The following is a 25918-nucleotide window of genomic DNA, read 5'->3' on the forward strand; positions in this document are numbered from 1 at the left end:
TCATTGGAACTTGAGCTCTGGGTACTCAGTGTTGGTGTCTTCTGATTTGCAGATCTTTTGGGGCTTCTGGGCTTGGAAGGAGATGGAGGCATAGTGTACCTGGTCCTCCCTCTTCCATAAGCAAGGGGGATCAGCACATGGGGAGGGATCTCTGAGGTGGTGTGCTGCCTAGAATTCTCATATTCATCCTGTGAAACAGAGAAAGGTCAAGGGAGTTGGAGATGGGATGGCATCCCTAGGAGGTATCTAAGATCTCAGCTCTTCCTGTCTCTGTTCTAGATGCCATGTTCTAATATTCTTTCCAGCACTAATCTTCCATGCCATGTATTCTACTGGGCCTTCCAGTGGTTAGTTTTTCTTCCCTTCCCTAGTCTTAACCTATGAGTGAACTAGTTTAATACTATCCTGTAACCTAAAGTCTTTCAGCCATTTATCTTATCACCAATCATGCCTTGCCAAGCCCCATCCTTGGACTGCTCTCATCACCTGCCTCTTTCAGTTCTATTCATGAGCTGTTGAAGAGAGTTGGAGGAAGTCAAAGAACCAAGGCGACTGGGTCCACTGCAAATTTGTGTTCAGTAATTTCAACTGGGCCCTCACTATAGCAACGTAATCCTATTATGCCTCCCTAATCAAGTCACCATTCTCTCATAGGTGCAGCAAAAAGTCCCCAACATTTTCACTCCCTCCTCAAGTCTCCTATGGCACCTGCCTCCAATGTATTAGCTGATGACCTTGTCTCATCTTTCACTGAAGAAACTGAGGACACTTGCTAAGATCCCCCTTGTTTTTCCTCCTCATCTCACATCATTCAGATGCCTTCTTCCTACTCTCCCCTCCTTCACCTTTGTCCTGTGGTCCTTCTCCTTACCAGGGCAAACTCCTTCTATATGCGCAAGAGATCTTCTTCAATCTTGTCTTCTCTCTCTCTCTCTCTCTCTCTCTCTCTCTCTCTCTCTCTCTCTCTCTCTTTTTAGGCAATTGGGGTTAAGTGACTTGCCCAGGGTCACACAGCTAGTCAAGTGTTTGGTCTGAGGCCAGATTTGAACCAAGGTCCTCCTCAGTGCTCTATCCACTGTACCACCTAGCTGCCTCCAATCTTGTCTTCTCCAATAGACTGCCCCCTCTATAATCCCCTCCCCTTACTAATCTTCAGTCTCTCCTTGCTTGCTTGCCTGCTTCTGTACTGCCTAAAACATTCCTATATCTTCCTCAATCTTACAAAACTCTCACTTGATTCAATTTCTATTCATCATGGTGTAGTGAAAAGGACAATTTAGAATCAAGAGGATCTGTGTTCAAATTCTGGCTCAGCCACTTGATAGCTGTGTGACTTTGGGTAAATTAATTTAATTCTCCACACCTCAGTTTCTTCAGCTGTCAAATGAGGTGGTTGAATAGAATATATCCAAGGCATCTTCTAGCTCTAAATCCTGTGATCCTATTTTTTTTAGGGTGGACTCTCTGTCTTGGCTTTTGAGGCCCTCCATAATCAATCCGCAAACTACCTTTCTGGATGAATCTTACACTATTCCTTTTCCTTCTTCTCTGAGCTACTTTGTTATAATATGAAGAACATTTGATTTCAAGTCAGAAATCCTTGTTTTAATTCTAGTTTTGACAGTGGTGGCAAAGTCATTTTGCCTCTTGGGACCTCAATTTCTTTCTCTGTCAAATAAAGGGTTCAGATGAAATGAGCTCCATATCCTATGACAATGACTTTTTCTGTAGAAGATCTGGGTGTCTGAATGGATTGCAAGCTCACTTTGAGGCAGCAACATGCTATAGTAGGCAAGAAAGCTATCGTATTTTAGGCTGCCCTAAGAGAGACAGTTTCCAGGAGTAAGTGTGCAATAGTTCCTTGTTACAGTGATCAGGTTTGACCACACCTTGTGCTTACTTCTGGGCATCACGGTTTAGGAAATGCATTGACAAGGAATGGATCATCACTGGATGAAGGGCGACCACTTTGGTGATGGTCCTTGGGCTCCTGTCAGGTGAAGTTGGGTTGAAGGAGGTGGGGGTGCTTAGCTTGTAGAAAAGGACTGGAAGCAGTGGGTGACCTGGGCATGAGAGGTTTTGGAAAAGCTGTCACATGGAGGATGGAGTAGCCCTAGAGGGCAGCATCAGGAGGAATAAATGGAAGTTGCAAAGAGGCCAACTGAAACCCAATGTTGGGAAATCCATCCCGACAATTGGAGCTGTCTCAAAGTTCAACGGGCTCTTTCGGGAGGTGGCTTCCCTTTGCTGGCGTGTTCCAGTGGAGGATGTAGGACCACTTGTTGGGTCTGTTCTACAGGGCTAGTTTCAACAGCTTGGAACAGCACTAAGAATTTTAGCCCGCCTTGCATGCAAGTCTCCAGTTGAACCAGATGGCCGCTGAAGTCTCTGTTATACCTCAAGGTTTATAGCTGTTGCTATTGTCCAACAAATCTTTTGTCCTTGGTTTTCTCTCCTCCCTCCACCCCATCCTCTACAGGCTACCATGATAATCTTCCCTTATACATAGACTTGGAAGCACGTCACTCCCTTGCTGAAAAAAAAAATATTCAGTGGCTCCCTATTGCCTTTCCAGTAAAGTTCAGATTTGTTAGTCCAGAGTTCCTTTCCAGTTCCAAATCCCATTATTCTCTTCCAAGCACTCTAAACTTTAGCCAGACTTCATGACTTGCTTTCCCTAGCAGTCCTCTTTGCCCTGTCAGCTTGTTCTCAGATCATTCTTCATCTCTTTTCTCTTCCTCTCCCCCATTCTCCTCACCCTGGTCTCCATCTGATGAACTTCTCCATTTTTATGTTTTTTTTTTTTTAGGCAATTGGGGTTAAGTGACTTGCCCAGGATCACACAGCTAGTAAGTGTCAAGTGTTTGGTCAGAGGCTGAGTTTGAACTCAGGTCCTCTTGACTTCAGGGCTGGTGCACTATCCCTGCACCATCTAGCTGCCCTAACTTCTCCATTTTTAAACTCACACTAATGCCACTCCTGTAGGAATCTTTCCTAGGCACACTGGTTGGCAACAGTCTTTACCCTCGCATCGCACATAGCCCCATGTCCACATGTTTCAAAGTAGTATTTGATATATTGTTATATTACTTCTCTCTCTCCCACACCTCCCTGCCCTGGCTAGACTATAAGTGTCATGAAAGCAGGTAGCAAGGTTCATCTAAACTTTGCATTGCTTCTAGCACTGGGCCAAAGAGCTCTGCACATGTGTTAACAACTATTTGATGAATGAAAATGAATCTTTGCCCCAGACAAAGTCATCCACTCAGGATCCATTTCCCCATCTTTCACAAACAAAACTTCTCTACCAAGCCAGAAACTCTCTGTCTTTCACAACCTGGCTGTACATATGAGGAACTGCCCCTGTATATAAAAACTCCAGGGATGAGTGAGGGCCAGCTTAGTGGGGCTAATTATCAATATGTCTACATCATACTCATACGTTGCTGGACAATAGTTGGAGTGTGCTATCTTGTCAACTTGACTAAACCATTCAAGGTTGGGAAGTTGAGAATCCCCATCATCCTCGAAGCCTCCCGCATTGGTGTGGATAGGGATGAGAATTCCTTCTTCCCAATCTTTTCTGTTTGTCCAGGGTCCTAGAAGGTGATGTTGATTGAGGGATGGTGGTTAAGAGGCTGGAGTAACTCACCAGTGGGATTCCGTTGGAGAATTGGTCGGTGCTGATCCCAGACCTTGCAGCCCTCACGTCTCCCTCCGACTGCTTTCTGTTCAGCACTTTCACTCTGAGCAAGGACAGCCATGTTTGGTTATGAACATTTTACGTGACATTTAAAGTCCTTTCCAGCTGTGACCTTCTAAGTTTCTTTTCACGTTTGACATTCTATAGTCTATGTTCAATATGAGGTAACTCAGTGCTACAGTGGATAGAGCGCAAGGCCTGGAGTCGGAAAGACCTGAGTCCAAATCTGACTTCATATACCTCCTCGCTGTGTTACCCTGTACGAGTCACTTAACTTCTGCCTGCCTCAGTTCCCTCAACTGTAAAATAGGATGATAATAATAGCAGCTACTCCCCTGTCCCCATCTGTTAGGAGGCTCAGATGAAATAATATTTGTAAAGCACTTACCACAGTACCTACATAGTAGGTACTTAATAAATTCTTTTTTCTTCCTTTCTTCCACTGAGCTCAAACAGTCCATATCCTTAAGTCCCTTCCAGCTTTGATATTTTTCCATGCAAAGGACTTTTCTAGCTCTTATATTCTGTGTTCTAAGATCACTATTAGCTATGATATTGCCTGTTCTTAGATGCCTCCCAGCTCTGACATTCTCTGTTCCTTTTCTTTTCTTTCTTTTTTCAGTGAGGTAATCGGAGTTAAGTGACTTGCCCAGGGTCACACAGTAAGTGTCAAGTATCTGAGGCTGGATTTGAACTCAGGTCCTGCTAACTCCAAGGCCAGAGCTCTATCTACTATGCCACCTAGCTGTCCCTTGACATTCCCTGTTCTAGGATCCCTCCCATCCCTAACATTCCCTGTTCTAAGATCCTTCCCAGCCCTGATATTCCCAGTTCTAAAGACTCTCTTAGCCCTACATTCCCTGTTCAAAGGGCTCTCCCAGCTGTGATATTCCCTGTTGCAAGGTCCCTCCCAGCTCTGACCTTCCCTGTTCTAAGCCCCACCGTCCCTCAGCTCTGACACTCTATGTTCCACTTTCTCTGGTCTCCCACTCAGGTTTCTAAGCTGCAAACTCACAGGCAAACCGCCAGGCACATGAGGAGCACGGCAGCCAAGATGAATACAACCAGGGCTCCTTGATTCACTGTTTCCCAAGAGGGACTGGAACTCGGGGGGCCTCTGTCTGAGGATGTATACAATCTGGAAGGTGCTAGATTTTCTTGTCCTGCCCCACCCCCCAACTCCACCAAGGCCCCCAGGAATAATGACATTTCACCTGGAGCATCTCTTTGCACCTAACCCTCCACCGTGCACGCAATCTAGTGACTGCTGAACAAGACACTGCATCTCTCCACCCTGGGCATTTTCAATGGCTGTCCTCCATATCTGAAACTCTCTTCCTCTTCATTTCCATTCACCGACTTCCCTGGCTTCCTGCAAGGCCCAGTGAAAATCCCATCTCCTACAGGAAGCCTTTCTCAGGCCTTCTCAATGTTTTTACTTATTGATTATCTGCCATTTATCCAAGATACAGTTTATTTGCACATAGCGGTTAGTGTGTTATCTCTCCCCTTAGACTGACAGCTCCTTGAAGGTAGGGACTGCTTTCTGCTTGTTTTTGCATCTCAAGAGCTTAGCATAGCATTTGGCACAAAGCAGGTGCTTAAACAGCTGCAAATTGACTTGGCCTGACAGGTGAGATCAGTGCTGTGGTCCAGGGGTTGAATGAGACTGGGACCTTCGATACCAGAACCCAGAACAGGACATGGGGGATCCCCAAGGAACGACCTTCTCAGGGGCTTAGCTCTCTCTAGTCTCGGGACCCAAGAACGTAGTGTCACTTTCCTCTCCCTGAGCAATCCAAGTATCTAGTCACCCCCTCTCCCCAAACTCACCAGCAAGCCTGAGGCAGATAGTCCTCTCTGTGCTCACTGTGGCTTCTGGGAATATCCCCCAACAGGTGAGATTTGTGCCATCATCCTCTGGCTGGGGGTGAACAGGACTTCGGAGGAATTGGTATTTGGTGAGGCCAGTCTCTGGGAAGAGAGGGCAGTCCCATTCCAGAGGAAGGTGACGGGTGTCTCATTGCTGAAGGCCCCAGGAGCCATACAGGTCAGGGTCACCTGTTGCTTGGGTTTCAAGATCTCTGAGATGTGGACCTCTGGCTTCTGGGTCAGATCTGGAGGAGAAAGGGAGTGAGCTAGGTGGAAGAAGGAGGGGTCCCCCAAAAGTGTACAGACTTGGGGTGGTCTATTTTGACACAATTTTGTCCTTTCCCTGGCTTTTCCCTTTTATTCCTTGACTTTTATCTCTCCGTCCCCAGTAGCTATGTATGATACCCAGCCCATAGTGTTTCAGTACCTCAAGGAGAGGCCCCCTCACTAGTGTATCTGTCCCTTTGATACATCTATGAAGACCCCCTCCCACCTCTGTCTTTGATGCCCAGATTCTGAAGCTCTCACCCCTGTCTAGGGTCATGTTTCTTTACAGAAAGAATCATAGTGTATCCTTCCAGCCAATTTCATTGAGACTGTTCCTCATGTATCACCAGCATGTCCTTCCCTGGCTTCCAAGCTGACTCCTGCCCTGGTCTTTCATCACCCCGAACAGCTCCCTAGAACACAGAACTCACCCTCCACCTGGATGAGCACTTCATCGTCACTGTAACTGTACGTCAGATTTCCCTTTTCTATACGGCACTCATATTTCCCTGATCACGTTTCCTGGCCCCAGTAATTCTCAGGGAGCAGTTGTCCGTTTGGCGGTTCCCAATAAAGTAGAACCGGCCCTTGGCCCAGGGATGAACCTCTGTTTGGGGGTTATTGATGGGCACCGGTTTGTCTGAGGATTCCTTGTGGTACCAATAACCATGGCCTGTGTCACTGTTCTTGAATTCTGGGGGATAGTAGAAAGAACAGCGGATGGAGACACACAGCCACTCCTGCACAGTCACTGTCTTCTGGACATGAATCCCAAACTTTTGCTTCTGTTGAGAAAAAGATCCTATGGGAAAAGAGAGAGACTCAGTCCAGGGCCTCCTTTGTTTTTCCACCCAGTCTCACCCCCAGGCCCTCCCACCTCTCTCCAGGACCTCCCATTTTGGCTCTGCTCCCACTTACCTGCCCAGAACTGGAGCAGCAGCAGCAGCAGCAGCAGCAGAGGAAAAGGACCATGGCGAGATGAAGAGACCGGGGAGACCAGAGCTAACTAGGGGGCAGCCTCGGACCAATTCACACGGCCTTCTGGGTAGAAGAATCCCAAGCAGAGGCGATGAGGCACATCAGCCCCAGAGGAAAGGAGAGGGGCTTTCTGAGAACATCAGGGAGCGTGGTCCTGCCAGCTTTTCCCTCTGGCTTGTCCTTGGAGCAGAGGCCCCAAAGGAAACTACTGGCCTGATAGCAGGGAAGTCGGATCTGTGGAAATGGAAGGTGACCCGAGGGATGGAAGTGGGGGAAGACACTGACCAGCACTTCCTCCTTCTCTGCTTCCTGGTGGTCAGTGGACTATAGGGCTCATCAGAAACTGGGCCTTGAGGGCCCAGCACTAGATAAGAGGGCCCTCACTTCCTAAATGAGCTCTCCATTGCTCTAGCCCTGCTACCTGAATTGTTATTGTTCAGTCATTTTTTTAGTCACGTCTCACCCTTCATGACCTCATTTGGGGTTTTCTTGGTAAAGATACTGGAGTGGTTTGTCATTTCCTTCTGCAGCTCATTTTACAAATCAGGAAACTGAGGCAAACAGGGTTAGGTGACTTGCCCAGGATCACACAGCTAGTAAGTATATGAGGCTGGATCTGAACTCCATACCCAGCATTCCGTCCCCTGCACCACCTAGCTGTCCCTTGATACCTAACTGTACCCTCCTAATCCCCCCATGTGTCCTTTTGCTGACTCCCTTTCCCCTGCCATATTCCCGCTGCTCAATCTCTGTCCTGCAATGAGGGCCTCAGTCCTTGGCCCTCCTTGATGTCCCCAAAGCCTCATTATTGTCTTTTTATGATGATGATGGTAATTCCCATCTCTTGAAAAAAATATATTGGGTAGCTTTTGCTTTTATATTGGCTCAGTTTCCTTCTGTATCCTCCTCCTCCCCCTCCCGGAGCCATCCCTTAGAACAAGGTATTGTTTTCTTGAAAAAAGCAAAGAAGAGAAAGAAGAGCAAAAACCAAATTAGCACAATCAATAAAAAAAATCATGATATGATAACATATTTGGAAAATCCCAAAGACTCAACTAAAAAGTTAGTTGAAACAATAATATTAACAAAGTAGCAGGATATAAAGTAAATCCACATAAATCATCAGGATTCCTAAATGTCACAAACAAAACTCCACAAGAAAAAATAGTAAAAAAAAAACCATTTAAAATAACTCTAGACATTATAAAATACCTGAGAGTACTCCTGCAAAACAAACCTGGGAACTATATAAACAAAATAATAAAAAAAAATTTTTATACAAATAAAGTCAGATTTAAGTAATTGGAGAAATACTAATTTTTCCTGGGTAGGCAAGGCAATTATAATAAAAATGACAATTTTACCCAAACTAATTTACCAAACCATAACACTATTTACCAAGATAAGGTCAAAATGGATACATGCCCTCTACATCATGTTATGAGATACAAAATACAAGGAGAGATTTTACAAGAAAACTGTGTTTGTCCTTCGTTCTTGAAGAGGACTGTGACATTAGGGAGGTGATGACATGACTTGTAATTGACTTTGATGTGAGTGAAGGAAAGCTATGCAAGGTCATCAGCTTCACTTTCTCCTCCAGAGCCATCTGGGTTTAGTGGCCGGTTATAGAGCAGGACACTGGAGATGGCCCCCCACCAGAAAATTAGAAAAACACAAAACATATTACTTATCAGACTTATGAAGAGATGTGAACAATTTATAAATTAACAAGAGATAGAGAGCAAAGTTAAGTGTAAAATGGATAATTATGATTACATTAAATTAAAAGGTTTTTGTCCAAATAAAACAAATGTAGCCAAGATCAGAAGGAAGACAGGGAAAAAAAACCTTTATGGACAGTTTATCAGATAAAGCTCTCCCATTTAAAATATATGAAGAACTGTCAGATCTATAAGAATATGAATCATTCTCCACATGGTAAATGGTCAAAGGATATGAACAGGCAGCTTTCCAATGAAGAAATCAAAACAATTTATAATCATATGAAAAAATGCTCTAAATCATTATGATTTAGGACAAATTAGGGCAAACTTGAGATATCATTTTACCTCTCCCAGATTGGCTACAATGATAGAAGGGGAAAGTGACAAATGTTGGAGGGGATTTGGAAAAATTAGGACATTAATTCACTGTTGGTGGAGTTGTGAACTGATCCAACCATTTTGGAGAGCAATCTGGAATTATGGCCAAAGACTTATTAAACTACCTATACCTTTTGACTCAGCAATACAACTATTTGGTCCATTTCCAAATATAATTGGGGGAAAAAGGAAAATAACCTATATGTTCTTTTTTTTCCCAATGGAAGTTAAGTGACTTGCCCAGGGTCACACAGCTAGCGAGTATCCTGTCTGAGGCCAGATTTGAACTCAGTCCTGACTCCAGGGCCAGTGCTCTACCACTGCACCACCTAGCTCCCCATAACCTATATGTTCTAAAATGTTTATAGCAGCTCTCTTTGTGGCAGCAAAGAACTGGAAATTGCAGAGATGGCTGAGCAAGTTGTGGTATATGAATGTGATGTTCTACTGTGCTATAGGAAATGAGGAGCTCAATGATTTTAGAAAAACATGGAAAGACTTGCATGAAATAATAAAGAGCAGAATGAGCAGAGCCAAGAGAACATTATATACAGTAACAGCAATATTGTTTTAAGAATGACTTTGAACAAATAAGCTATTTTGACTATTCTAAATACCCAAATTAGCTATAAGGGACATATGAAGAAAGATGCTATATGCATCCAGAGAAAGAACTGATAGCTTGAAGTATATATAGAATGATTTTGCATATGTATGCCTATTTGTTTCTAATGGTAGCCATCTCTAAGGTGGGGGGGAGGGAAGAAAAAAATTTGCATGATAATTTTGTTGTATATTTGAAAGAAACAGCAAGTTGTGCATAATAGATTTGCAGTTTCATGTGCAATCATCTTTTTTTTTTAATTGTGCTATGTTATGGAAATGCTTTTTTATTCCATAAATTAAAAATAAAATTTAAATTAATTCATTGAAAAAAATCTGACATTTTGTGTACTGTTCCACAGCTGTGGTGAACCTACCTCTGCAAAAAAGTGGGGACAATTGTCTTTCTGCTGTGATTTCTCCAGGGGTTTTGCTTGTTCTTAGGAATTGCACAAAATGTGTAACTTTCAATTGTTTGGTGGTGGTTGGGTGATTTTTCCATGTCATCTTTGCAATTGTGCATAGAGTTTCTCAAAATTTTTAAGACACCCAAAACTTCACTAAGACTTTTGAGGCACCCTGCACATCATTTTCCTGGCTTTTCTTAGCTTTACATCATTTTGCATCAGTGCATGTAAGTCTTTTAATGTTTTTTTTTTTTTTGGTATTCATCATGTTCTTCATTTCTTACAGCCCAACAGTATTTCCTTATATCCATGTACCAACATTTCTTTAGCCATTCAATGCTCTCTCTGTCTTTTTCTCTCTCTCTCCGTTTCTCTCTCTCTGTTTCTCTCTCTCTCTTCTCTGTCTTTTATCTCTCTCCCTTTACCTGTCTCTGTCTCTGTCTCTGTCTCTCTCCATTTCTCTCTCTCTCCTCTCTCTCTGTATCTCTCCCTCTCTGTCTTTCTGTCTCTTTCTCTGTCTCTTTCTTTCTCTCTCTCTCTTCCCCCTCCCCAGTCTTTTGTTAACACAGAACGTGTTGCAATCAATATTTTGATGTATGTGGGGCCATTCTTTTTATCAATGACATTCTCCGGTCTTGTGTCTACCAGTAGAATCTCTAGGTCAAAGGATATGGGTATTTTAGCCACTTAATGTGTGCATAATTCCAAATTGCTTTCCGGAAGTAATTTGTTGTTCTACAATAGGTTGTATTAGTTAATAGCTCCATTAACAATGTTCCACAGTCCTCCCCAAGGACAATTCCCATTCTGTGAGGGAATCTTCATTGCCAATGCACTGAGCATGACAGCAACTCTCATTTCTACAGCACTTTGAGTTCTACCAAACGTGGGCATGGCTTTGAGGCTGTTGTAGCAGACATAATTATGCCCACAAAACCCTTTAGAGAAGTGAGCCTCTGACAGAACAAAAGTGACTGAATGTGTAAGTATCAGAGACCAGACTTGAACCCAGGTCTCCTGACTGCTTCCACTACTTCCACTTTGCCAGTTGGCTCTCGAATGAGATTCCTCTTGCCCCTCCATTTGTGCCCAGTGTAGGCACCACGTAGCCCAGACCCTAGCAGAGATAGAATGTTCTGGGAGTGGGAGCTCAGTGTAGACACGCCTCAGTCTCACCACTGGAAAAAAGGCCTCCTTAAAGCTAGAGTCTTCTGTCCAACATTATCTCCAGTTTAACCTGTATGTACCTTGTTGACCAGATATTGTCTTCCCCATTAGATTTTGAGCTACTTGAAAACAGGGATTTTTTCCTTCCTCTCCCCCTTTTTTGTATCCTCAGCCCTAAGCACACTGCCTGGCAAATAATAGGTGCTTAATAAATGCTTCTTGACTTTTCCTCTATGGGCTTTTGTTTCCCTTTTTGGAAAATGAGACATCAGGAACAGATTCGAGTTTCTATCTCATTGAAATTTTCAATAGTTTCCCCACAGAAACTCACATAATTGTTGCCCATTGAGAAAAGATAAGATGGCAATAAAGACTTTGATCCAGAAATGTCTTTAAATGAGTTTGATTTGATTAGTGAAGAAAGTGTGCATATATGTGGAAACACAGGAAGACATGTATGTGAGCTGTCGTCTATTCAGTTTAACAGAACATTGTTTTGTTTATTTATCATAGGCAGAAATTTAACAAGAAGTTGTTGTTAAGTTGTTTTTCAGCCATGTCAGACTCTTTGTGACCATTTGGGTTTTTCTTGGCAAAGATACCAGAGTGGTTTGCAGTTTCCTTTTTTGGCTCATTTTACAGATTAGGAAATTGAGGCAAATAGGGTTAAATGACTTGCCCAAGATCACACAGCTGTTACTGTGTCAGAGGCCGGGTCTGAACTCACAAAGATGAATCTTCCTGACCCCAGCCTTGGCATCTAGCTGCCCCAAGATGAGTTGAGTAAGTTGCAATTTGAGAACTCAACCATGGGAAGTCTTGGGCCAAACAGTTTGGCAACCACAAGAGTAGATTGTGTTACAGAATCATAGAATGCCCAAGTTGGAAGAAATATCAGCAGCCATTTTGGTCAACCCACTGTTGGTTTAAAAAAATTATTTCATTAACTATTCCCAATTACATATAAAATTAAAAAAGAAAATTCCAACATTCTTTTAAAAAAAATTGAGTTCGGGGCAGCTAGGTGGCACAATGGATAGAGCACTGGCCCTGAAGTCAGGAGGACCTGAGTTCAAAGCCAGCCTCAGACCAAACAATTGACACTTACTAGGTGTGTGGCCCTTGGCAAGTCACTTAACCCCAATTGCCTAAAAAAAAATTAATAAAAAAAATTGAGTTCAAAAATTTTTCCCTCCCTCCCATCTCTTACCCTTTGAGAAGGTAAGCAATATGATTTTGATTATACTTGTGAAGTAATGCAGAACATTTCCATATTAGCATTTTGGAAAAGAAAACACATATACACAAAACCAAGAAAAATAAAGTCGAAAAAAAATCTTCACTCTGTACTCAGAGTTCATTGATTCTCTCTCTAGAGGTGGATAGTATTTTTCATCATGGTCCTTTGGAATTATCTTGGATCATTGTCTTAATCAGAGAAGGTAAGTCTTTCACAATTGATCATCCTTACAATATTATTGTTACTGTGTACAATGTTCTCCTGGTTCTGCTCACTTCATTTTGCATCAGTTCATATAAGTCTCCTTGTTTTTTTCTGAAACCATCCCACTCTTTATTTTGTTTGGCACAATAGTATTCCATCACAATCATATACTGAAACTTGTTCAGCCATTTCCCAGTCTATGAGCATGCCCCCAATTTTTTAGCCACCACAAAAAGAGTAGCTATAAATATTTTTGTACAAATAAGTCCTTTTTCCTTTTCTCTGATCACTTTGGGATACAGACTTAGTTGTGGTATTGCTTGGTCAGAGGGTATGAACTTTTATATCCCTTTGGGCATAGCTCCAAATTGTTCTTCAGAATGGTTAGAACAGTTCACAATTTCACCAATAGTGCATTCATGTCCAAATTTTTCCGCATCCCTTCCAACATTCATTGTCCCTTTCAGTCACATTAGCCAATCTGATAGGTGTGAGGTGGTACCTCAGAGTTGTTTTAATTTCTATTTCTCTACTTGATAGTGATTTGAATCAATTTTTCTTGTCACTGTTGATAGCTTTGATTTCTTCTTCTGAAAACTGCCTGTTCATATCTTTTGATCTTTTATCAATTGGGAAATGGCTCACATTTTAAAAAAATTTTTCTCGCTTCCCTATATATTTGAGAAATGAGTTGGCCAAGCCATTCTTTTTTTTTTTTTTAAGGCAGTTGGGGTTAAGTGATTTGCCCAGGGTCACACAGCTAGTAAGCCAATCCATTCTTGATAAAGGATCCCCCCCTCAACAACATAGCAGGGATCTTTTAAAAGACCTTCATTGAGGGAGAACCTGTGACGTCCAAAGGCATCCCATTCCACTTTGGGACAAATCTATTCATTAGAAGTTTTTTCAGGGGCAGCTAGGTGGCTCAGTGGATACAACACTAGCCCTGGGGTCAGGAGGACCTGAGTTTACACTTACTAGCTATCTGTCATTTAACCCTGATTGCCTCAAAAAAAATTTCCTTTCATTAAACCAAAATTTCCTTCTTTGCAATTCTCTTCCTCCACCCACCACCTTCTACCTCTTGCTCTAGGTTTTATCTTACGGGGCCAAACAGAATTAGCTTAATCTTAAAAATGTAACCCCTTTCCTACACAATAGTCTTGCAAGTCTTTGAAGACAATGGTCAAATTTCTTCCCCTAATCCTGTTCCATACACCAAACCTTCTTTCTAGTCTCAGCAGTCCTCATGTGGCATAGACTGGAGGCTCTTCTCCAACCTGGCTACCTGTCTCTATAGATTTATTGCCTTTTTATTTCAGGAAAAGGTAAGATCTGTTACACAACCACCATCCCAGTCCAAGGCCTCATCGCTTCAACCTAGACTTTTGTAATAACCTACTAACTGGTCTTCTTATACCTAACCAATCAGGCAACAAGCATTTATTCAGGGCTTACTTCCTGCTAAGCATCTGGGATACAAAGAAAGAAAAACAGCCCCTGCCTTCAGGGAACTTACATTCTACTAGGGGAAACAATATGTAACTAGTTTTGTATGAGTTACATACAGAGTAGATATAAAGTAACCTTAATGGGTAAGGCTCTGGCAGCTGTGAAGATTGGCAAGGCACCCACTCTATAGAAGGTGGAATTTGAGAGGAATCTGGAGGAAGCCAGGGATTCCAAGAGTCAGAATTGAGGAGGGAGAGTTGGCAGGCAAGGGGGAAGCTAGTGAAGAGCACAGAAATAGGAAATGCATTATCCTGCTCTGAAGGTCAGCAAGGAGGCCAGTGTGTCTAAATCATGGGTGCATGGAAGGGAGTAGAATGTCAAAGACTGGAGAAAGAGAATGGGGCCAAATTGGCAAGTCTTTTAACTGTCAAACAAAGGACTTTATAGTTGATCTTGGAGATAATAGTGAATCACTGGAGTTTATTGAGTAGAGGAGGTGACATGGTCAAAACTGCCCTTTAGGAAAATCATGCTGGCAATTATGGGAAAGATAGATTGGAGGGGAAAGGGACTTGAGTCAGGAAGACCAAGGATAAGGCTTTGCAATCATCCAGGTGAAAGAGATAAAGGTTTGAATTAAATCAGTATCTGTGAGTGGAGTTGAGTGAAAATTTGTTTGAGAGAGATTATTGCAAAGAAAGTATAAATTTGGCAACTGATTGGTTATGTGGGGTGAGTGAAATTGAGTAGAGAATGATAATAAATTGGAGGATGGTGGTGCCTTTGGCAGTAACTGGAAGGTTCCAAATGTGGAGGATTTGTGGGGGAAGATCAAAAGTTCTGTTTTGGACATATTGAGTTTCAGAGATCTATGGGATATCCCGTCTGACATATCCAACAGACTGTTAGTGATTTGAGACTGGAGCTCAGGAGAGAGACTGGAGCTGGGAGTCACCTTCATGAAGATGACAATTGAAGGCATGGGAGCTTTTGAGATCAACAATGAGAAAGTACAGCACGAAAAGGACAGAGCCTTAAGCAATACCTCCAGTTAGTGGAAGGGATAAAGAAAAACGTCCAGTAATGGAGATTGAGAAAGGTTGGCCAGAAAGTTAGGAAGAGAACCAGGCAAGACCAGGCTCCCCAACATCCAGAGAGGAGAGTATCCAGGAGGAGAAGGTGCTTGACAGTAACAGATGCTGTAGCATAGTCAGAGAGGATGAGGACTGAGAAAAAAATCCGTGAGATCATCGATAACTTTGGGGATTCTCTCATCTTCCCAATCTATCCTCCACAAAGCTCCTTAAATGATTTTCCTTTAAGTGCTGGTCTGACTTAGTAGGAGAGTGTCCCTTCCCCACTAAGTAGACTCCAGAGGGTGCCTATTACCTCAAGCATCAAATACAATTTTTTTTTGCTTGACATTTAAAACCTTAATCAATCTGGGACAGCTAGGGGGCTCCATAGTGCACAGAGTGCTGGGTCTGGAGGCAGGAAGACTCATCTTCTTGAGTTCAGATCTAGCCTCAGACACTTACTAGCCATGGCATGCTGGCTAAGTCACTTAACCCTGTTTGCCTCAATTTCCTCATCTGTAAGATGAGCCGGAGAAGGAAATGGCAAACCACTCCAGCATCTTTGCCAAGAAAATCCCAAATGGGGTCATGAACAGTCAGATTTGACTGAAATGAATGAACAACACAAGCTAGCCCCAACCTACCTTTCTAGGTCTATTGCACCTTACTGCCCTCTACTCACTCTGCCATTAAGCTCAATTGGCCTTCTGGCTCCTCCTCATAACGAGTGCTCTATCTCCACCCTATGTCTTTGGAGTAGCTTAGAATGCATGTTTTTCTTACCCCCATCTTTAACAATCCTGAATTTCTTTCAAGGCTCAGCACAGACCCTCCTTTTGTGTCTACTGTGAATTCATTTCCCCTAACTCCAGCTGGATATTGCCACATGCCAATATTTTAAAACCTTGGATTATTTCACTCTATATTACGATCCCCACAGTGGCGACTGAAGATCCATCTTTGAGGATCCAGAAATAGTCATCCAATTGAACTGTGAGATAGCCAGAAGGGAAGCAGGAGTTAGGGTTTCAATAAAGAATGTTCAGTGGAGTCCTCCCAATCCCTGGTTGAGATTACAGAATGGAAAGGACAGGAAAAAAAGATAATAAGGTGTTCAAGTTTGGTTCCTTTCAGGCTCTGAGTGGTTGCATTCATCATTTGTGAAAGGAATGAAAATTTGAGTTGCTTGTATTCTGAGTGACATGATTGTCACTGATTATGAAAGATAAAAAAAATGGAAGTTGTCCATCCACCTCTCGAAAAGGCTTCATGCCTTTGGGACTTGGTTGGGTCAGTGTAAAAGAAGTGTTATCCAACTTTGCTCCTACTTGCAGAGTCTCCTAGACACTCCATGCCTACCTGTTCTTTGCTTTTAGACCTTCCATGGCCAACTTATGACCCTGGCCATCCTACTTCTCTTTAGTCATCCTCAGCTCTGGGTCTGGCCCTACTTACCCTCCCCGCCCCACCCCAAAGCAGAAACAGCAGCAGTAACCATAGCTGTAGGTACATGGTGAGATAAAGGGGATCAGGGGAGAGCAGAGCTGTCCTTGGGGTACCTCAGGGCAATCCACGTGGCCCTTGGTGAGAAAGGAGCCTAGTGAGAACAGAGGAGAGATGCAGGAACAGGAGGGAGGGGAAATGAAAGAAGTGAGGATTCTCAGAAAATCAGCCAACCTGATTGCACCTACTCTTCCCTTCTGATGGGCCTCAGAATAGGGGCCCCCAGGAGAACTTCCCAGCCTAACAGGAAGGAAGTCATATATAAAGAAATAGAAGATGGCCTAGAAGATAGAGGTGGGAGAAGGAAGTGACCAGCACTTCCTCCTTGTCTAGTTCCTTGTGCTCAATGACCATTGAGCTGGGGACTCCTTCCCTGGGGGAAATCGGGCCCTGAGGGTCCCAACACTGGACAAGAGAGTCCTTCTCTGACTCCCATGAATGCTCCAGTCCTCCAGGAGCCGTGTTTCTCTTAATAGCCAACTGCACCATCTCTCTTCCCTGATATGTGCTTGTTACACACTCCCTCTCACTCATATGTCCCCCTAATCCATCCCTGTCCTTTGGTGAGGACCTCAATCGTCCTTCCTGGCTCTGCTTGGTGTTCCCAAAGCTGCAAGTCTTGTACCTTTATGATGATGGTGACAGTAAGTCACATTTCTCTGAAAAATACATTTTATTGATATCTTTTGTTTTTATCTTAATTCAATCTCCACTATATCACTTGTCCTTCCCCTCCCAGAATTATTCCTTAGAACATCAGATTTTTTTTTGGTGGGGTGGGCATGGAGAAAAAGTGTTAGAACAAAAAAAAACCCTTTAAATATCAATCAATTCATAGAAAAAACCTGCCAATGTATTCACTGTTCCACAGCTGTGGGTCACTTACCTCTGCAGAAAAGTAGGGAAAGATGCTTTTCTCCCATGATGTGTCTGAAGCCCTGCTTTTTCTTGGAAATTAGGCAAATGTCATTTGGGTGCAGGTTGATATTTCCATGACATCGTTTTAGTCATCCTACACAGTATGTCCCAAGAGTCGTAGTGCAGTTTTAGTTAATCAGTCAAAGAGCATTTATTAAGCTCCTACTCTGTGCCAGGTACTGGACTAAGCACTGGGAGTACAAAGAAAGGCAAATGACAATGCCTGTCCTCAAGGAGCTCCAGTCTGAGGGCAGACAGCATGCTAACATCCGTGGACAAGGTACAGGCAAGGTAAGTGGGTACTGAGCAGCAGAGGGAAGGCGCTGGATTTTAGAGGGCTTGGGAACGGTTTCCCTTAGAAATCTTTCAGGCGGAACTAGAAGGAAGGCAGAGAAGCCCAGAGGTGAAGGGGAGGAGAGAGCTTTCTGGGCACCCACAATGCCTGTGCCCGGGTTGGGAGATGGAGTGCCTTTTGGGAGGAGCTACAAAGGGTCTGGCTCCATTGTATCACGTAGTATGGATGTGTGTGTCGGGGGGTAGATTCTGAGGGCCTGTGAGGTATAAGAAGGTGGGAACGGTGTGGGGTAGAATAGGGGAAGAGGTGAGAGAAGGTGATGAAGGGCTGTGAATACCAGAGGATTTTATATTTGATCCTGGAGCTGACAGGGAGGGACTGGATTTTACTGAGTCAGAAGACGTGCTATGGTCAGACCTGTGCTTTAGTAAAATCACTATGACAGCAGAGTGGAGGATGGGTTGCAATGGGGAGAAATTATTGGCAAGGAGACCCGCCAGTAGGCTGTTGCAATAGTCCAGATGTGAGGTGATAAGGGGGTGTTCCAGGGTGGTGGCAAAATCAGAGGAGAAAAGGGGATATGTGTGAGAGATGTTAGGAAGCAAAATTGATAGGTCTTGGAAACAGATTGGATATGCGAGAGAGAGAGAGAGAGAGAGAGAGAGAGAGAGAGAGAGAGAGAGAGAGAGAGAGAGAGAGAGAGGCAGAGAGACAGATGGAGTCAGAGAAAGAGAGACAGAGACAGATTCAGAGAGAGAGAGACTCAGAGAGAAAAAGACAGACAAACAGAGACACACAGAGAGAAGATAGTGGGGATGACCTTGTGTTTTTTTCACTACAGAACCCCATAATTTCTCCCCCTCTCCTGACACCTAACTTCTGCCAAATTACTTGTCCCATTTCTCTGGGTAAAATGGGTGCCCATCCTCTAAAGAGGACCTGCAATGGAAGAATGTGGCTGACTTTGGCCTGGGTCTTTGGTGCAATCCTCAAGGATAAAATGAGATTGGGATTGTCAGTTTCAGAAGCCAAGATAGGGAATGGAAGAGTATAAGCATTTATTAAGTGCCTGCTATGTGCCAGGCACTGTGCTAAGTGCTTTATAAATATCTTATTTAATTAACCTCACAAAAACCCTCAGAAGTAGGTGCTGTTATTACCCCTATATTGCATTTGAGAAAATTGTGGCAGATGGAGTTGAAGTGACTTTGCTCAGGGTGAACACAGCTAGCATGTGTCAGCGGTCATATTTGAATTCAGATCTGACTCCAGGCCCACCACTCTGTCCACTGTGCTACCTATCTGACTCTAAGCAGTCGGGGAGCTCCAAGTATCATCTCCCTATAGGACCCCATTTCTCCCTCCCTTCTCAAGAGTCAGGCACTTGGTGTGCCTGATCCTGGCTCTTTCTCTTCAGTCCTCTTTCCCCTAGGACACCTGAGCTGGACAGTTGTCTCTGGGGTCACTCTAGCCTCTGGGAATGTCACCTGACAGGTGAGGTTAGCGCCATGGTTCTATGCTTTGCGCCATGGTTCTATGCTTTGGGGGTGAAGAGGAGTTTGGATGAGTTAAGATCTTGGGAGACAAATCCCTGGGAAGAGAGAGCAGAGCCAGTCCAGAGGAAGTTGGGGGGCATCCCCTCTCTATGGTCTCCAGGAGCTATACAGGTCAGGGTCACTTAGCACCCAGACTTCAGAAGGTCTGAAATGGGGATCTCTGGCTTTTGTGTCAGATCTGGGGAGAAAATTGAATGAACCAGAGGCAAGGGGAAGGGTCCCCCCCTCAGGTGATGGCCTTGGAGTTTTGCCGTGGAAGTCACAACAAGTATTTTCCTTGGTGTCCCCTTCCATGCCTTGAGTCTTTATCTTTGCAGGCCTGTGTCTGTCATCCCACCTAGAGGTTCTTTTTCCTTAACCAGAGAATCCCACAATGTGTTTACTCAGCTGAAAGCCTCAGCACCATCCCTCTTACCTCACTGTCCCTTGATGTCTCCCACGAACACTCCCAGCTCTGGCATCCACTGCTGTCTAAGGGCCCTGAGGTTCTCATACTTGCTTAAAGAGATGTTTCTTTATAGAATGGACTAAAATGGGTCTTCCCAGCCAAGAACTCTGAGACTGTCATTCGTATGTCCCCAGCATCCCCTTCTCTGGCTCTCATCCTGGCCCTTTCCAAAGGCTTCCCATCACTTCCAAACAATTCCCTGGGACAGAATTCCCTCCCTTTGCATGGACAGACAACATTTTACAGGAACAACTGTATTTCAGATTTCCTTTTTCCACACTAAACCCGTTAATTCCCATCACTTGTTTCTGGCCATCAACCATTACTCAGGGAGCGGTGTCCATCTGTAGGTCCCCAGCAAGGTGGACCTACAGCTCTGGGCCCAGGATTGGATATTCCTTTGGGGGGTCATTGGTAGCCACCAGTTTGTCCCAGGATGTGTGTTGTTACATCTGTTTTGTTGGGGATAGTAGAAAAAACAGGAAATGGAGACAGATGGCCCTCCCCTGCAAGGTCACTGTCCCCTGGACGTGAATCCCACACTGTGGATTTTGAGGAAGAGACCCTATGGAAAAAGGTGGGGGCGAGAGATGGAGACAGACAAAGAGAAAGAGATGCACACACACACACACATGCACACAAAAACAGAGACACAGAGAAAGATAGAGACAAAATAGAGGCAGAGAAAGAGATGTGTGTGTGTGAGAGAGAGCCTGTGTTCTCCCTCCAGCCTTTCCTGAATCAGTTTTCCCCCAGCCCCTCCTCCCTCTCTCCTTCCAGGCACCCTCAGTGTTGGCTCTGGCCCCCTTCCTCTTCCAGAGCAGGGACAACAGTAGCAATCATAGGTTCATGGTCAAATCCATGTGTCATGAGAGAGCTCTCTTCTGGGTTGCCTCAGACCTGTTCATACAGCTGTCTGAAGGAAGGAACTTGTGCAGATGAGAGACTGACAGGAACAAGAGATGTGGAAGGAGATGAGAGAGGGTTTTCCAGCAACCTTGGTCCACTAGCCCTTCCCTTCCCCTGCACTTCAGAGAAAAAACTAATCCAAGGTGAAGTCAGGCATCTGGTTGAAGCAAGCTGGGCTGAGGGACGACATGCAAAAGTGATGAGCATTTCCTCCTTCACTGGTGTCATGATTTGTTCACTGGCCCAGCCTTCCTCCCACTTGATCTGACCTACCATCCCTGCTTCCTGACACATCCTTATTGCCCACTCCCTCTTCACCAATAGATCCTCTTAGTCATTTCCTGTCCATCCATAAGGTTCTCAATTCTCCTCTCAAAACTTCATCCTCATCCTTTTATGATAATGGCAGTAATTCACATTTGCATAGCATTTTGATATTTGCAAAATATGTTCATGCCTTGTAGGGGTAGCCTATGTAAGTCTGTTAAAAACTAGAATTGGGCAAGTAGAAGCTAATGACTCTATGAGAGCAAGAATCAGTCAAACAGAAACAAAAGAATGAAAAAAATAGATGAAAACATAAAATACCTCATTGGTAAAACAACTGGCCTGGAAAATCAATACAGGAGAGACAATTTAAAAATTATTGGTCTACCTGAAAATCATGATGAAAAGAAGAGCCTGGACAGCATCTTTCAGGAAATCATCAAGGAAAACTGCTCTGAGGTCCTAGAATCAGAGGGTAAAATAGCCATAGAAAGAATCCACTGCTGACCTCCTGACAGAGATCCCAAATTGAAAACAGCAAGGAATATAGTAGCCAAATTCCAAAATTAACAGGTCAAAGAGAAAATACTGCAAGCAACAGAAAGAAATAGTTTAAATATCAGGGAACCACAGTCAAGATTATGCAGGACCTTGCAGCTTCTACATTAAAAGATTGTAGGGTGTGGGATACGATATTCCATAAGGCAAAGGAGCTTGGATTACAATCAGGATCAACTACCCAGCAAAAACAAGCAAAATCTTTCAGGGGAGGAGATGGGCATATAATGAAATAGGGGACTTCCAAACCTTCCTGATAAAAAGACCAGAGCTCAAGAAAAAATTTGATCTTCAAATACAAGACTCAAGAGAGATATAGAAAGGTAAACGGAACAGAAACCCCACCCCCAACAATATGTTATTAATAAGGGCACACTATTTACATCCCTACAAGGGAAGATGACACTTGTAACTCTTGAGAACTGTATTGTTATTGCACCATTTTGAAGGGGTATACATAGAGTGGGTGGGTATAAGTTGACTTTGATGTAATGATAAAAAAAATCTAATCAAGTGGGTTAAATGGATCTAAGTAAGTGGATTAATATCTAACTAAGAGAAGGTACTGGGAGAAAAGGAAAGGAGGAGGCAGACAAGGGTAAATTATAGGAAAAGGCACAAAAACCTATTACAGCAGAGGGAAAGAAGGGAGGGAGATGAGCATTGTTTGAACCTTACTCTCATCAGATTTGGCTCAAGAAGGGAATAACATAATCAGGTATAGAAATCTAACTTGCCCTATAGGCAGTAGGAGGGAAAAGGGGAAAGAAAAGGGAGGAAGGTTAGAAAGGAGAGAAGAAGTAGTAAGGGTAAGGGGGGGAAAAGGGAGGGGGCTAATAGAAGAGAGATGGGACTGAGGGAGGGAGTGGTCAAAAGCAAAACACTAGTGAGGAGGGAAAGGGAGAAAAGAGAAAGAAAAGCATAAATGAGGGAAAAGGATGGAGAGAAAGACACAGATAGTAATCATAACTGTGAATGTGAATGGGATGAACTCTCCCATAAAATGGAAGCAGATAGCAGAATGGATTAAAAACCATAATCCTACAATATGTTGTTTACAGGAAACACATTTGAAACAGAGGGACACACACAGGAAAAAGGGAAAAGGCTGGAGCAGAATATATTATGCTTCAGCTGAAGTAAAAAAAAAAAAGCAGGGGTAGCAATCCTGATCTCAGACTAACCAAAAGCAAAAATAGATCTTATCAAAAGAGCTAAGGAAGAAACTAGATCCTGCTAAAAGGCACCATAGACAATGAAGTAATATTATTACTAAATGTATATGCACCGAATGGTATAGCATCCATATTCTTAGAGGAGAAGTTCAGGCAGTTACAGGAAGAAATAGACAGCAAACTATACTAGTGGGGACCTCAACCTCCCCTCTCTGAACTAGATAAATCTAACCACAAAATAAACAAGAAAGAAGTTAAGGAGGTGAATAGAATATTAGAAAAGTTAGATATGATAGACCTCTGGAGAAAATTGAATGGGGATAGAAAGGAATATACTTTTTTCTTGGCAGTACATGGCACATACACAAAAACTGACTGTGTACTAGGGCATAAAAACCTCACAATCCAATGCAGAAAGGCAGAAATATTAAATGCATCCTTTTCAGATTATGATGCAATAAAAATTACATGTAATAAAGGGCCATGGAAAGATAGACTAAAAGAAATTAGAAACTAAATAATCTAATCTTAAAATATGAATGGGTTAAACAAGTTATAGAAACAATCAATAACTTCATTCAAGAGAATGACAATAATGAGACAACATACCAAAACTTATGGGATGCAGCGAAAGCAGTTCTTAGGGGAAGTTTTATATCTCTAAATGCTTACATGAATAAAATAGAAAAAGAGGAGATCAATGAATTGGGCATGCAACTAAAAAAAAAACTAGAAAAAGAACAAATTCAAAATCCTCCATTAAACAATTAGAAATTAGAAATTAGAATTACAAATACTGAAAACCAAAAAAGAGATTAATAAAATTGAAATTAAGAGAACTGTTGAACTAATAAATAAAACTAAGAGCTGGTTTTATAAAAAAAACAACAATAAAATAGATAAACCTTTGGTTAATTTAATTAAAAAAAAGAAAGAAGAAAACCAAATTACCAGTATCAAAAATGAAAAGAGTGAATCCACCACCAAGGAAGAGGAAATTAAAAAAAATTAGGAACTATTTTGCCCAACTTTATTCCAATAATTTTGACAACCTTAGTGAAATAAATGAATATTTACAAAAATATAAATTGCCCAGATTAACAGAAGAGGAAGTAAAATACTTAAATAACCCCATCTCAGAAAAAGAAATTGAACAAGACATTGATGAACTCCCTAGGAAAAAATCTCCAGGGCCAGATGGATTTACAAGTGAATTCTATCAAACATTTAAAGAACAATTAATTCCAATACTATTTAGACTATTTGGGAAAATAGGCAAAGAAAGAGTGTTACCAAATTCTTTTTATGATGCAAATATGGTGCTGATATCTAAACCAGGAAGAGTCAGAACAGAGAAAGAAAATTGTAGACCAATTTCCTTAAGGAATATAGATGCAAATATTTTAAATAAAATATTAGCAAATAGATTACAGAAACTTATCACAAGAATAATACAGTATGACCAGGTAGGATTTATGCCAGGAGTACAGGGCTGGTTCAATATTAGGAAAACTATCAGCATTAAAAAAATACAGTAAAATAAAAGGATGAAAAAAATAGAAGAATATGTGAAATATCTCATCAGAAAAACATCTAACCTGGAAAATAGATTGAGGAGAGATATTTCAAGAAATTATAGAGGAAAACTGCCCAGAGATCTTAGAATCAGAAGGTAAAATAGATATTAAAAGAATCCACCTAACCTTTTCTGAAAGAGATTCCCAAAATGAAAATCTCCAGGAATATCATAACCAAATTTCAGAGTTCCCAGGTCAAGGAGAAAATGCTGAAATTAACCAGAAAGAAACCATTCTAATGCTGTGAAGCCACAGGCAAGATTACTCAAGATCTAGCAGTTACCATGATAAAGAGGTCGTTGGTAGCCACCAGTGTATTCTGGTTGATCCTCTGGAACCAGTATCCATAGGCTGTGCAATTATTAGTGAATTCTTCGGGGGTAATGGAAGGAGCAGGGGATGGAAACACATAGGCCCTCCTGCACAGTTACTGTGTCTTGGACACACATCTCAAATCCTGGATGTTGTTGAGAAAGGGACTCTGTAGGGAGGAAGAGTGAAAGATAGAGACAGAGACAGATATATATACGTATATATTTTCCATCTTCCCCTCTACCACTTCTACGGCTAATTCCCAACCCTCTGCCCAAGCTCTTCCCACTTCCTCCAAGCACCATCAGCACTATCTCTGACCCCACTTACCACCCTAGAACAAGGGCAGGAGCAGAAACAGTAGGTCCATGGAGAGATCCAGGGCTGATGAGAGACCACAACTCTTTCCAAGTTCAGCTCAGACTTGATAACACAGCCCCCTGGGAGGAAGGAGCCTATGAAGTATATAAAAGGGGAACAGAAAAGATGGGAAGGAAAGGACAGGAGAATTCTCAGATGATTGGGCCTGATCCCCTCAACTCTTCCCCTCTCCTGAACCCTACTGTGAAAGCCTGGCCTGATGAAAGGGAAGTCAGGTATGTGAGGGAAAGGAACATGACCTGGGTGATGGAGGTGGGAGTGGGATGGGACTGGGGGAGGAGCGTCCACAGCACTTCCTCCTTCCCTAGCTCCTTCTTCTCAGTGTCCTATTGACCTCAGCCTTCTTTCCCTAAGAGGAGCTGAGGTCTGAGGAGCCAAAAACTAAAAAGAAGACCCCTTTCTGACTTCATGTTCTCTCCATTCCTGCTCTATACCCCCACCCAATATCTAACTGCACTTTGCCTGTGCCCTAACATTACCCTGTACCAGCTCCCTGTTGGCCTCCAATGTGGGAGAAGCTCAGGCCCTGGGGATGGTGGAGTAAGGGTCAGACCTTGGGATCAGGACCACCTATCCCTCCCTCCTGCTGCCTCCTCACTGGACTCTCCTGGGCCATACATACCTTCACTTGCTTCTCCATGTTGTGACATGGGCATCCTGGACCTCACAGGACACCATACTATCAAATGTCATGAGTCTGGACCTCCAAGGAGGACCTTGACCAGTCTAACCACCTGCCTTCTTCTACAGACCTCTCTGTAACCACTGACGCTCTACCTTGACTCATTCTTCAGGGATTCTTTTATTCTCCCACTTCATTATCTTCCCATGTCAATGATGCTGAATCTCAACTGCTGAAATGCCAACTGTGTTGCCAGTCCCCAGATGCCCATTCACTCCCATCGTCCTCAACTCTCCTCTTTCCCTTCCACAACATCCAGCTCC

At 43.0% G+C, this 25918-nt stretch overlaps 1 pseudogene; it reads right to left on the reverse strand.

Moving 5' to 3' along the window:
* LOC144454406 (myeloid cell surface antigen CD33-like) lies at positions 1-25613 on the reverse strand (annotated as a pseudogene).
* Positions 25614-25918: the final 305 nt, after the last annotated feature.

This window comes from Phascolarctos cinereus, unplaced genomic scaffold (assembly GCF_003287225.1).
Source record: "Phascolarctos cinereus isolate Bilbo 61053 unplaced genomic scaffold, phaCin_HiC Scaffold_726;HRSCAF=1367, whole genome shotgun sequence".
Classification (NCBI taxonomy): Eukaryota; Metazoa; Chordata; class Mammalia; order Diprotodontia; family Phascolarctidae; genus Phascolarctos; species Phascolarctos cinereus.